Raw genomic sequence first — 12,624 nt, forward strand, 5'->3', positions numbered from 1 at the left:
GAGCCATCGTGAATACAAGGAGAGAAAAGCACACAAAAGATGTCTCCTATGCATAGGAGAGGGAGCTCTTACTTAGGGTAACTCAACATCTACAGCGTAGATTTAGCTATCATTCCCCCCACCCCAAACCTTTAAATAACAATTTGAAACTTGGTCACTGACTTACTGCATTTTCAGGAAGGGACAGATGCTTCAGAAATCTTCAAGCAGTTCAGTAGAGCTGACAAAGACAGTTCATGTAGGGTACTATTAAACTGAAGTTCTGAAGCATAAGCTAGTGTTTGAATATATATATATATATATATATATACATATATATATATGATTTACCATTTATTTGTGTCAATGACTTGATTATGAAATATGAATGATCTATACATATGTGTAATTTTTCTGAGACAGTCTCATTATGTCACCTTGATTGGCCCTTAACACATAGAGATCCTCCTGCCTCTGCCTCCTGAGTTCTGGGATCCAAGGTGTGCGCCACTATGTCTGGTTTGTATATACAGGTTTGTTCTGCTCTTGTGTGCTCATGGTATGATGGAACTGCTGAAGAACTTTCACTCGGTCTTCCATGCATTTCCTGGTGAGATGCTCCGCTGCAGAGAGCTCTGCACTTCGCTTCGGTTGGTGCGACCACACTGACATTAACCCCAGGGTGAGCAAGAAGATTCCTCTGTCACTTCTCCTTCTAGACTCCAAACCTAAGCAGGACAAGTTCTAATCTTCATGGTACGAGAAAAAGAGGGCTTGCTGCTCTCCCAAACGTCCAAGTTTGTCACCAGAAACCATATTGGACAACTCCCACCTGCCCGTAACCAGCTCCAGAGAAAGCTAGGTTTAAGTCCCAGCACCCCTGGAAACTCCAGGCACAGGTGCATGTCTGCCAGCCCCGCCCTGGGGACAGGGACAAAGAGGTGCTGGTGCTCACTGGACAGACAGACAGACAGACAGAGTAGCTGAGTGCTGAGCTCCAAGTTCAGTGAGAGACTCTGTCTAAAAAAAAATTAGATAGGAAGTGATAAAGAAAGACTTTACTCCACATGTGAGCATGCACATACATGTTCACACATACAGGAATACACCCTTACACTCACACACACACACACACACACACACACACACACACACGATTTTTAAAATATAATGAATTGAAAGAAGAAAGGGAAGACAAAAAAAAAATCTGTGCTCAGGAAATAACTCTGTGCTGAGAATATCCCTGGCAAAGAAAATTTGGAAAAATTACATGATCCAAATATCAATGACTAGTGAGAGCATGATGAAGGCATAATTTTTAATTTTGATGTTACAAAACCTCTTACCCTTCTATCCTGGGCCTACAAAACGAACACACAGGAAGGACCTGGGGTGTGACCTGAAGGCAGGAAAGCCAAACGTGGTGGCCTGGCTTCATGGGAGCAGTACAGAGTCTCTGGCAGCTCACTGATAGTGAGCTGAGTACAGATGCGACCAAGTGGAAAAACCTCCCCACTGCCAAAATAGCCACTGAACCTTTGATAAGAAGGTGACAGTTTAGTGGTGGGCACAAAGTCAGAGACCTATTGAAGTAAGAAGGGACTAAAAAAACTCAAAAGAAAGAAAATGTGGTATATCGCCAACCATCGTCCCTAACATAAAAACCCCAATCTCCAGTGTCCCTATGTGTCTTGTCCTGACCCATCAACAACAGCTACTTCTAAATTGATGGTCCTGACAGTATTCCGTACTGTCCTCTTTGCTGCTGTGACATCAACTACCCCCACTTCTCCATCGACTGCTTGGAGGTGCCTGGAGGGTTTGTGCTATCCTCTTTCCTCGGCTTTCCAGTCCAATGCCGTTTGCTGTTGACTAAGGACCTTTTGTGTGTGGACGGCCCACACATCTGTCTGTAGCCAGAATCTTCACTTTGGGACAGCACCAGCACCATAACCAGACACATCCAGACGAAGCTTGCTGACTTTCCTCCACTGTAGCCCGCCTGGGGCACAGGCCCCCTCTTGGGAATCAAACAGTTACTGAATGTCTCAGCTGTTCCAGGTAGACCCTGGGATAAAACAGGAAACAGGGTCAAACTGCCCTTTTACCCTAGGAACTGGGGTCCTGGACACTGACTGACTCTGGCCAATCCTATGAAGGCTTTGAGTTGTGCTTTGGGACAGCCTCCTTCCTTCCAGCTCTCCAAGGTTACAGCTTTAATGCCTGTAAGCCATCAAGCAGTGGCTGGGATTTGAACCAGGGACCTTTGGAACTGCAGTCAAGGCTCTTAACCACTGAACCACTGCTCCATCACCTTCCTTCCAACTCAATTGTCGCTTTCTACCTCAGGTCTCCTTGGTCTAGTGCTTTGTCAGCTCAATAGCTTCTCCATCAACTTGTTCACAAGTCTGCTTGAAACCAGTTTGATCACACCCTCCCCACTTAACGACTCCAGTAGCTCCTCACTTCCCCATTAAAAGGCTCAAGAGAAGGGCTGACCCAAGGCCTGTGAAACCCTGGGGAGAAAGCTGTCGCTGTGTCCTTCAGACTTGGTCTTCGCACATATCTATTCATCATAATGAATCAATGAACATTCATTCTGTTTTCAAAACTGGAATATCCATTTAGATCACACACGTGAAACCATGCTGCGTATTAACTATTTTTATACATATTTCTATACACATACTCCCACACTTCATGAAATGACATTTTGCTCCACGTGACATCATGTCATGAAGCCTCTTTTAATTTTCGTTTTGTGAATGTTCTTTCTGTCTCCTCAAGTAGTCTCACGCATCGTTTGAATGACACAATAGTTACCTCAAAGCGGGATCTCTCTCAAAGTCACATATACACAGGTTAAAAAAATCAAATATTATCAAAGGGACATATAATGAAAAAAACCCAGTAGGATCCTGTCTGTCCCCACTTCACACCTGGTTCCCAGAAGTAGCGGTTAAAGAACATTTTAAATACCTTTTCTTCTACTTTATCTCTATGTTCCCAAACAGCATGCTGGTTCTTAAGATTAATTCATACTTTATCTGCTAACTTCACAGTACGATACACTTCACCATTCAACAAATAAGTACTGCTCCCCCACCATATGCCAGGCACTGTTCCAGGGATGATGGATCTAGCAATGAGCAAGATAGACAAGGTCATTCGATTCATCAAACTTGAACTCTAGAAGACACTGCAATGGGAAAGTGAGCCACAGAATAATATGGGGGCAGGGGTGGTGGTGGTGGTGGTGGTGGTGGTGGTGGGCAGTGATTTAAAAAAACAAACAACTGACTTTCTATAGAGAAGCATCGAGGTTCTGAGGTGATACGAGCTGAACCCTACCTACTGACAAGGGCCTGTGTCGTGAACCCCCCTTGGTGGAAGGGAGCACTGTGCATTGGGGTAAGGCCTGGATCTGGGTAATAAAGACCTTACAAGAATGGAATAGCAAATGAACTTTGGGGTTTGCTTCTTACGGAAGCCTCAGGACAGCCTGCCCAGGCCCAAGCTCCTTCTACTTTCTTATGCTTAAGCTTCTTGTCTGGAAAAGCCTAGACACCTTAGCATGAAGTTCCAAACAGTACGAAGAGCGGTAAGGGAGCAGGGCACGCTTTTTCTGTATGGATGCCAACTCAGAAATGTCTCGATTCTTCTGCTCCTGTCTTTTTGGCCAGACCTTAGTCACACTGACGCACTAAGCTGTAAGAGAAAATTGAAATGCAGTTTCTATTCTGGGCACTGAGCTAAAATTCTCTTCCTGTGAGAAGAGGATAGATGTCAGGGGCCAATTCATTTTCTATCAAAATAACATTTATGTAGAAGAAAGATTAACGATAGAATCCTTGACAAAGTTTAAAAAAACTGTTTAAATAAGAGATATGATTTGGACTTGTTGATAGTTACACAACTTAGGAGGAGACTGGAACTCAAAGTCAACCTCAACAAGTAAGTTCAAGGTCAGCCTGGGTTAGTTGAGACCTTACACACACAGGGGTGCGGGGGAGAGGTGATGGAGCAGGCACACGGTGTCTGAGAGAGCAAGCACACAGGTATCACCAAAGGGAAGATAAAGGAGGCCGAGGGGAAATGAGCAGGGCATATTTTTGTATGTGTACTTGCACACACGTTCCTGTACCCGTGCAGAGGCACATTGGTGCCACAGAGGGCATGCAGGGTTCAGAGGGATGCCTCAGGTATCCGTTCTCTCCTTCCATTTGCAACAGGTTGGGATCTAATCCCCACTGCAGATATCACTAAGCTAGCTGGCCCTGGAACTTGTGGGGATTCTCCTGCCTCCGTCACCCTGTAGAAGTTCTGGGATTACGGATGTGTGTTATAGCTTCCGGTTTCACGTGAGCTCCAGAGAGCTGAGCTTCCATCCTCATGATTACCAGGCAAGTGCTTTACCCACCAAGCCATCTCCCCAGCGCAAGGGGCCTTATGCTTATTTCAGTTGTCATTTGAGCCTTGCGAACCTGTTCATCTTTTTTTTTATAACTTTACTATTATGCTAATGAATCTCAGGTTAGAAAGGAGAAAAATTAATACAATCTCTCCAACATTGTAACAAATTCCATTAGCACCTTGGCTGAAGAATCTTTGAAAGTAACGTTGACCTTGTAATATATATATATTGAAAATGCACCTCTTGTTTGACATTTTTGAATAAAGAGCAGAAAAGATGAAAATTACTTTCCATATATCTTTGTCAAGTTTCATTTTTAAAAAAAAAAAATGTGACTCCCTGACAGAAGGAGATCATGAGGTGGCTTTGATTTAATAAGACTCGGCTCTCTACCGCCCACGCTTCGCTGACAGCACCTCGCCTCTACAGCAGTCTTCTCTCCTGGGGAACTGTAGGGTTTTCTGTTTACTTCTGTGTTTATCCTTTGGCCCTTTGAAGGCTGGTGTCTGTCTTCCCATACCTTCTCACAGTGCTTGAATTTCCTCAGTGGACATTTAACTATTTCCAAGATATATGGCTGCTGAGTAGTTTTTCCTTGAAAGGATCTATTCCCATCCGCCTCTGGTTTTCTTTTACAGAGAAACTTGTCGCTCTTCCCTTTCTTCTCCCCCATGAGTATGCTTACATTTGCAATCCATCTCAGACACTGCCTTGTTCCAGAGGCTCCCCCTAAGGAGTCTGACCCCTGTCAGCAGGGTCTTTACATAACCAGCACACTGAGAACATTTCCTAAATGAACGAATGCACCAAGCCACGCAGTGAGTTCCTACACTAGATATCACATTTTTTTTTCAACTTCTGCTATTATATACGGAACAGTTTAAAAGGCTGTGAGTGCTGATCAGGGCATTCCCAGCCTAGGAGCAGATGGTAGTTGGAGGGTGTCTAATGTCTCCCAGTTTACCTAGCACAGCAAAGACATTGTATCCAAATCCACGAGTTCCCTCTGACGGGGGCGAGGTTTCAAACGCTGACCACAGAACTGAGCTGAGCTGCTGATGACCGGCTTTTCTCGCCTGCTCTTTGTCAAAAACTTGTCAGAAATTTTTACTATGTATGAATACATTTCACGATCTGGACTGAGTATGGAGTTCCTGTGTAAACAGTTTCGGAGTTATCTCTTAGAACAAGAAGCGGAGGTTTCTTGGCTGATCATTCTTAGGACTCGAGAATCACTGGGTTGTTTAAAACTCGGGACTTTTATTGTCTATGTTTGAAAAACTCGATCTTAACCAGGGATGATATGATTTAGGGCTAAAGGGGAACTAACTGTGCTCTCTATTTAATTGTAAAACTATGGAATGATATGGCTTCCAGATTCTGTCTTTGGTGGCATGCTGCAGTTTGAAGGTATAAAAACTGGACATTTCCTTTTGACATATTTACAGCGGCATCATAGGCCATTTCTTTAAAGCTTGGTTGGTTTTTCCACTGTGATTTTTTTCAAGCCCTCGAGGCTCAAGTCTCCGATTCCAAGTGGTAGATGTGAGGTTCATTCTGCATCCTGTCTGCAACCCGAGGCAGCAGCCATCTTACCTTCCTTTAGTCACTTGACACCCCTGGAACATAGTCCTATTAGGACAGAGGAGATAGTTCAGCAGTTAAGAGCACTGGCTGCGAGCCTGGCGGTGGTGGCGCACGCCTTTAATCCCAGCACTCGGGAGGCAGAGGCAGGCAGATTTCTGAGTTTGAGGCCAGCCTGATCTACAAAGTGAGTTCCAGGACAGCCAGGGCTACACAGAGAAACCCTGTCTCAAAAAGCAAAAAAAAAAAAAAAAAAAAAAAGCACTGGCTGCTTCTTCAGAGGACCTAGGTTTTGTCCTCAGCACCCACGTGGCAGCTTACAATTGTCCATAGCTAGAATTCCAGAAGATCTGACCTTGGCAGACAGCAAGCTACTGTAGTATATATATATACATATATGCTGGCAAACATTCGTATATATATAGAGAGAGAGATAGATAGATAGATAGATAGAGATATATAGATATATAGATAAATGTCATTGAAATAAATAAAATTTATCCTATTATTAATTTAAGTTATTCATATTGGACCAAAATTGTAGGTTTTTCATCGTTAGACATAGTTTTCCTAACAAATCAAGATTAAAGTCTAAAGCTAACTACTCTGCTTAGAGTTTAAATACCACACAGCAACTGGGCTTTCTAGATACTGATTTCTTGCAAGATAGAATTACAGGAAAGAGCACTCAATTTTCATCGTCAGAGGAGTACAGACAATAACTGCACATAGATGCTACTTCACGCTCACCGAGATGGCGGCGGCAGACACTGTTGGAGGAAATGCAAAGTGTTGTTGCACTTGGGCAAAGCTCTCTGCTGTTTTTCAACGTTTCAATTCAGCTCACATATTCCCTGTGACTTTACTGGCACATACCCATCCAAGAGAAATGAGCATACATGTTCACATAAAAACTTACACACAGTCGTTCATAAGCTCACGTTCCGTGAGAGCCAAGGAATGGAAATGACTCGGGAATGATGGGTGAAGAACAGGTGCTATTTTCAAATAATGAATGCCCCTTTTATCTGACAAAAGCATATTGTGGTTGGTTGCCAAGTATTAAGAACCACTCATGTGTACATGTCAGATAGGTGACTAGTATGGTATGTGAAATAGATTTCGGTAAGGCAGTTAAAAACAAAACCAAAAATAGGGCAGGTCAGTCCTCCCATGGATGAGAGACACCGTCACTGCCGTCACTACCACCATCTGGCTGACCTTGCACAACAAGGACCTTTGACCTTTGATCCCCTTGCAGACGGGCATTGTTGCTTTTAGTTCATTTACACTTGTAGCTGCTTGTCCCAGATGACATATAGTCAGAGTTCAGACCCTCACTAGGAACTCTGCCACAGCTCTTTCATAAGAAATTTGAAACAGTCTAACATTATGTAACAGTGAGTCCGAACCCTGCTTTGATGCCACTCTGTGACCTTTTAAGCTTTTGCTTTCTACTTTGAAATCTCAGCAGGGCTTAGACTGATAAAACAACTTGACTTTACTAAAGGTTTCTCCTTGAAAAATGTCAATCACGTTTAGGACAAAGCATACAGTGTTTTTAGATGCCTTAAATCCTTATGTAAACTAGTATGTGTCTATTAGAATCTAAACCGCAGAATTCATTCCAAGACATAAGAGTGGTGTTTACATAAACCCAAGTTTGATTTAAATCGAACAAGCTGCTTAAAGGCTGACCTGGTCACCCTCACCTATGAACTAGTTGCATAACTTGTTTCCAAATTAGTTTAATATATATTATATATATTTTCTTTTACCATCTGGACTATCACCAATCTTGGCGACCCTAGTCTCACCTCCCTTAAGACAGAAAATCACGAGCCCGGTGTGGTGGCGCACGCCTTTAATCCCAGCACTTGGGAGGCAGAGGAAGGTGAATTTCTGAGTTTGAGTCCAGACTGGTCTACAGAGTGAGTTCCAGGACAGCCAGGGCTACACAGAGAAACCCTGTCTTGAAAAACAAAAAAGAAAAAAAAAAAAAAAACAGAAAATCTCGATTTATCCTCCCCTCTGGAGTGTACTAGCCACTAAGCAGTGAATATCCTCACATTTGAGTTTTGGCTTTTCAGACAGGCTGAATTTGCAATCCTCCTGCCTCTGCCTCTTGAGTAGCTGAGATTTCAAGTCTATGCACCTGGACTGAGCTGATATATCTCTCTAAAAGTGTTTGTTTTCTTCTAAATTGTTTCTATGCTGCATTCAATGTGAAGAACACACACTTGAATGTACTGAAACAATTCACTTTGTTTTTAGTGTCAACATATTTTTTTTTTTTTTATTTCCAGCAGTTGTTCTGGAACAAACCCATTTTCACAGAAGGGATGCATAAAAAAGAATTTTGAAAACTCAACTCTTTGGATATAGATGGATTTTTTTTTTTTTTTTTTTTTTTGGTCACTGTTTATCCAAGGGCCATTCAAGCATTTAAAATTTATGAGAACTGTCTCTGGGCCAGACTCCGAAAGGGACTGTATCATAAGATGAATAAAATATAAACCCTGGCTGAAAGGTATTTACGGTGCAGCGTGGGATGGATCTTAAAGGAGCCTGGTTTTCGATGCTTCGGGAAAACTTGCTACTAATTAGCAGGAATAACACTCATCGCTCTGCAAAGTTCTGTAAAATTCTCTCCTTTAACTCCAGACCACAGCACCGATGTCCTCGTGTACACCCAGAACAGAGCTGTGGGCAAGAAGCCCCTCATAAGTCCATTTTTAGTCCTCAAGAAACAAAGCAGCATAATGAGATGCCATGGATCAGAAACTGTGCTGAGGCAAGAGGGTCTTCTCAGGACTCCAAGAAGGCCAGCCATGCTCAGAGGCCAGCCGTGCTGTCGGCCTAAAGAACTGGGAGCCTTTGAATGTTGGGCCCAGGGCATTTCTCTGCCTTACTGGCCCAGCTGTGGAGGTTTAAGAGAGGGAAAAAAAATCAATGTTGTACTATCCTGGCTTGCTCTCTACTATCAACTCCCTGACAAATGTCTTATGAATTATTCTTGGTTCATAAAAAAAAATGTAGCTGTGAAGCCCTGAGGAGAGCAAGTCACTATAAGGAGAGGATAGGTCGTAGGTCGTCTGGGAGGAGAGAGCAGGCACTAAAGGAAGTGAAGAGAAAAAGTTTGGTCACCATGCCCCAATGACCGCCAGGGGAACGCTCTCCATCATTCCGACCAGACATCGATTTCCGCACAGAACCTCCCCTTGCTGCTCAGTAATTAACTGGTGCTTTTGATGCCATTCAAACCATTTGTATTGGCCTCTTTCTAAAATAGTCATCAAACGAAGTAAAATGGCCAGAAGTACACAAATCAGATAAGCTGCGAACTGCAAGTCAAGTTCTTTGACTCAAAGTGATTTTCTTAGTGTGTATATGTGTGTGTGTGTGTGTGTGTGTGTGTGTGTGTGTGTGTGTGTGTGTTATTGACGGGCACTCAGGCTGAAGTATGGAAGTACATTCAGGGTGCGCTTGGTCCACAGGGATCCATCTCAACAACGGATGTCCTAAAGGGCAGTCTCCTACCTAGGCACACAGCTGAGTGGAGAGAGAGTAAGGGTGACTTAGACCTGAAGAAGATGTCTGAGGAGTCCGGAGCTCCTAGGAAGCAGAACACTTCCCTCCAGGTCGGCTTCAACCTGCTCGTCCTTCTCAGCTCTACTGAACGGTGCTGGGTTTCTTCACGTCACTTTACCAGACTATTGGAGACCAGAGAAGACTCTGGGAGTCACATCTGGTGGTGGCTCCTCCTGTAATCCCAGCTACTCAAGATGCAGTGGTGGGGGGCTTCAGACTTAAGGCCTGGGCTGTATAGTGAACTCAAGGTCAGGCCAGGCAACCTCAGCCTCCTTTCTCAGAATAAGAACAAAAAAGGGTTGCGACTGCAGCTGCATAGCAAATCACTTGTCTAAGCTTACTCAAAGCCCTGGGTTGAGTCCACTTGCTACATAACAAAGCAAAACCACAAACAAAACCAGTCCTTGTGGGCTGTGACCCAGAACAATCAGGACTCCCCAGGGAGTTTATATTTTGTAACAATAACAACAAACACACCCTGCCAAGCTGCCACAGAGTGGGGTCTGCCGAGGCCTGCAGAATGGGATCGCTCATAAAACGGCATGCCTGATTTTATAAATAAAATACTCAAAATAATGAAAAAAAAATACTATTAAAAATGAAGGGCTGGACGTGAAAGGCCCTGGGTTAAATCTATAGCTCTGAAAACAATCAAACAAAACCAAAACAAACCAGGGGGAGGGAGGGGGAGGGTTAACTCTTAATCACATCCCCCGTGTTAGGAAGATCTAGAGATGTGAAGTTCTTCTATTGATAACCCTTAATAACTTCAAGAAGTTTAAAACTTTGAAACAAGCAATTAAATAAAACAATTGTTTAAAACTCAAAGTCAACTGAGAATATAATCAAACCACCCCCACTGTAAACTGTTTCCACCCTGTTCCACCCGGACTTTTTGCCTCTGTAACACAGTACAACCCAAGCTTAGGCAAACGAGGCCCATGACCAGTTTCTTTCTCACGATTAAATCCATTACTGACATTTTTCTGTGTGGGTTTTTAATGTAAGTATTTATTAAGAAGTTCCTTAATCAAGCTTACGAATAAAGTTCAGGCAAGAATACACAATTTGTACATACGTGATCCTAACATTTTCTTAGTCGTCACACAAACGTTTTTTAAATACGCGCAGGCATGAAATTTTCATTTCGGAAAAACTACTCAACTAGTGTAATAGAGGTAAACACGCATACATAATTGAAGAAGTATTAAAAAAGTATAGCAGAGTAAAAACAAAATTCAAGGCTTTTGGGCCCAGGCTTGGGAGTGTAGCCTTTGTGGCTTAGTGCTTGCTCCAGGTACTGGTCATAAAACAGATAGCGACATTCCTTCCTCCACCCACCTGCTTCCTGGGTTCAATTCAAAGAATGGCACCCTGACCATTACTGGAACCTNCAATGCAAATGTGCTATCTTTAGGGGCTCTTAGATTGTTAGGGGCTCTTAGAAACTGTCTTGAGAGATAACCTGACACTTGTGACTTTATACTTCCTTGTGACTCTTAACTGGTATCTTTGGTATTTTCCAACAACGCCCTCCCCACCTCCTTGAGTTGTGGTTTCTTCCTTTAAATACCCCCTTATACAGCTACTCGGGGCGCCATGGTCCTCTACCCCTGCGTGGTGTATGGCCATGGGCCCGAGACCGCTCTCGAATAAAAATCCTCTTGCAGTTGCAGCAAGACCGTTTCTTGTGTGATTTTGGGGTATCGCCTCTCCTGAGTCAGAACGTGGGGGAGTCCTCACGTTGTGGGTCTTTCATAATAAGTTCCATAAACTCACTTTACAAAAACAATTACACTGCAACATAAGCCTACAGTTTTCTGATCTCTTGCTAATTCAGAGGAAGCCCACTCCTACAGACTTTCCCACATCCCTCGTGGGTGATTATTGTAGCTTTTGGGATCACCTCCCTAAAGTCCAATGTGAAATTTCGTTATAACTGCATATGCATAACAGTGGTAAATCCTGAGAGCGAATAGGAACTGGGTACTTTAGATATACCAAGCCAATCGCTGGAGTGACAACCACCTGTCAAAATGAACAAAGTGAGACAGACAACGTGATGAAGTTGTGTCTATTAATGAAGAACTCCCTAAAACAAAAAGCATCAGGCACCTGTGGTCAGTGTTGGGCAGGAAATGGCTACCATTCTCTCCAGTCCCTTCCAGAGGACAGGCAGAAGGGGTTTCCTAACAGGGTTAACCCATTACAAAAACACAACGATTATTATAGGAAGATGACCCTCTAATATTTCTAATGAACAGAGATGTGGGAAAAAAAAAACCTCAGCAAAACTGGTAAAGTGGACTTAACGATGTGTAAGAAATTAGACAGAAGCAAGAAGCATTTAACGTAGTTGTATGACGCTGACCTCAAAATTAACTGATATAACATAATCTATTACGCTGAAGTTTTTTCTTTTTTTTAATCACAGCAGCCTGTCAAAGATTCAGAACAGCACTTGATAACCCATTCACAATTAAAAAAAAACTTTAGTAAACTAGAAAGGTGACTTTCTCACTCTGATTAAAAAACAAAAATGTCCTGTTAAATCCTCCCAGCTAACACCACACTTAATGGTGAGAAAGTGTGAGGCTCCTCATAGATTTTAGGAGGAAGACACAGATGTCTTTACCTCCTATTCTGTTCTACCAGGTCCTGAGATTCTCAGCTCTTAAAGGAAGCAAAATGCACACAGGCTAGGAATGAAGAAGCAAAACTACCCAACCCAAACCCTAAGAAGCGCTTTTGAGGATGCTGATAAAATGATTGTGAAGCGTCTATGAAAAGACACAAATCCAAGGAAAGTTACCAGCATTGAAGGAGAGCCAGCTTGGAGGACTGACCTTACTCAGCTTCAACACTGATTATAAAGCTATTGTCATCCAGACACTACATTGAAAGAAAGAAAAAAAAAAAAGAACAAATCAATGTGACAGAAAGGAAAGCCCAGAAATGATCTTTAATTGTGCAGCAAAACCAAAAGAATGGAGAGTTTAGCTTTCAAAAATGGCTCTGAAGCCGGGCATGGTGGCGCACGCCTTTAATCCCAGCAC

The sequence above is a fragment of the Mus caroli genome, chromosome 19 (genome assembly GCF_900094665.2).
Source record: "Mus caroli chromosome 19, CAROLI_EIJ_v1.1, whole genome shotgun sequence".
NCBI classification, from domain to species: domain Eukaryota; kingdom Metazoa; phylum Chordata; class Mammalia; order Rodentia; family Muridae; genus Mus; species Mus caroli.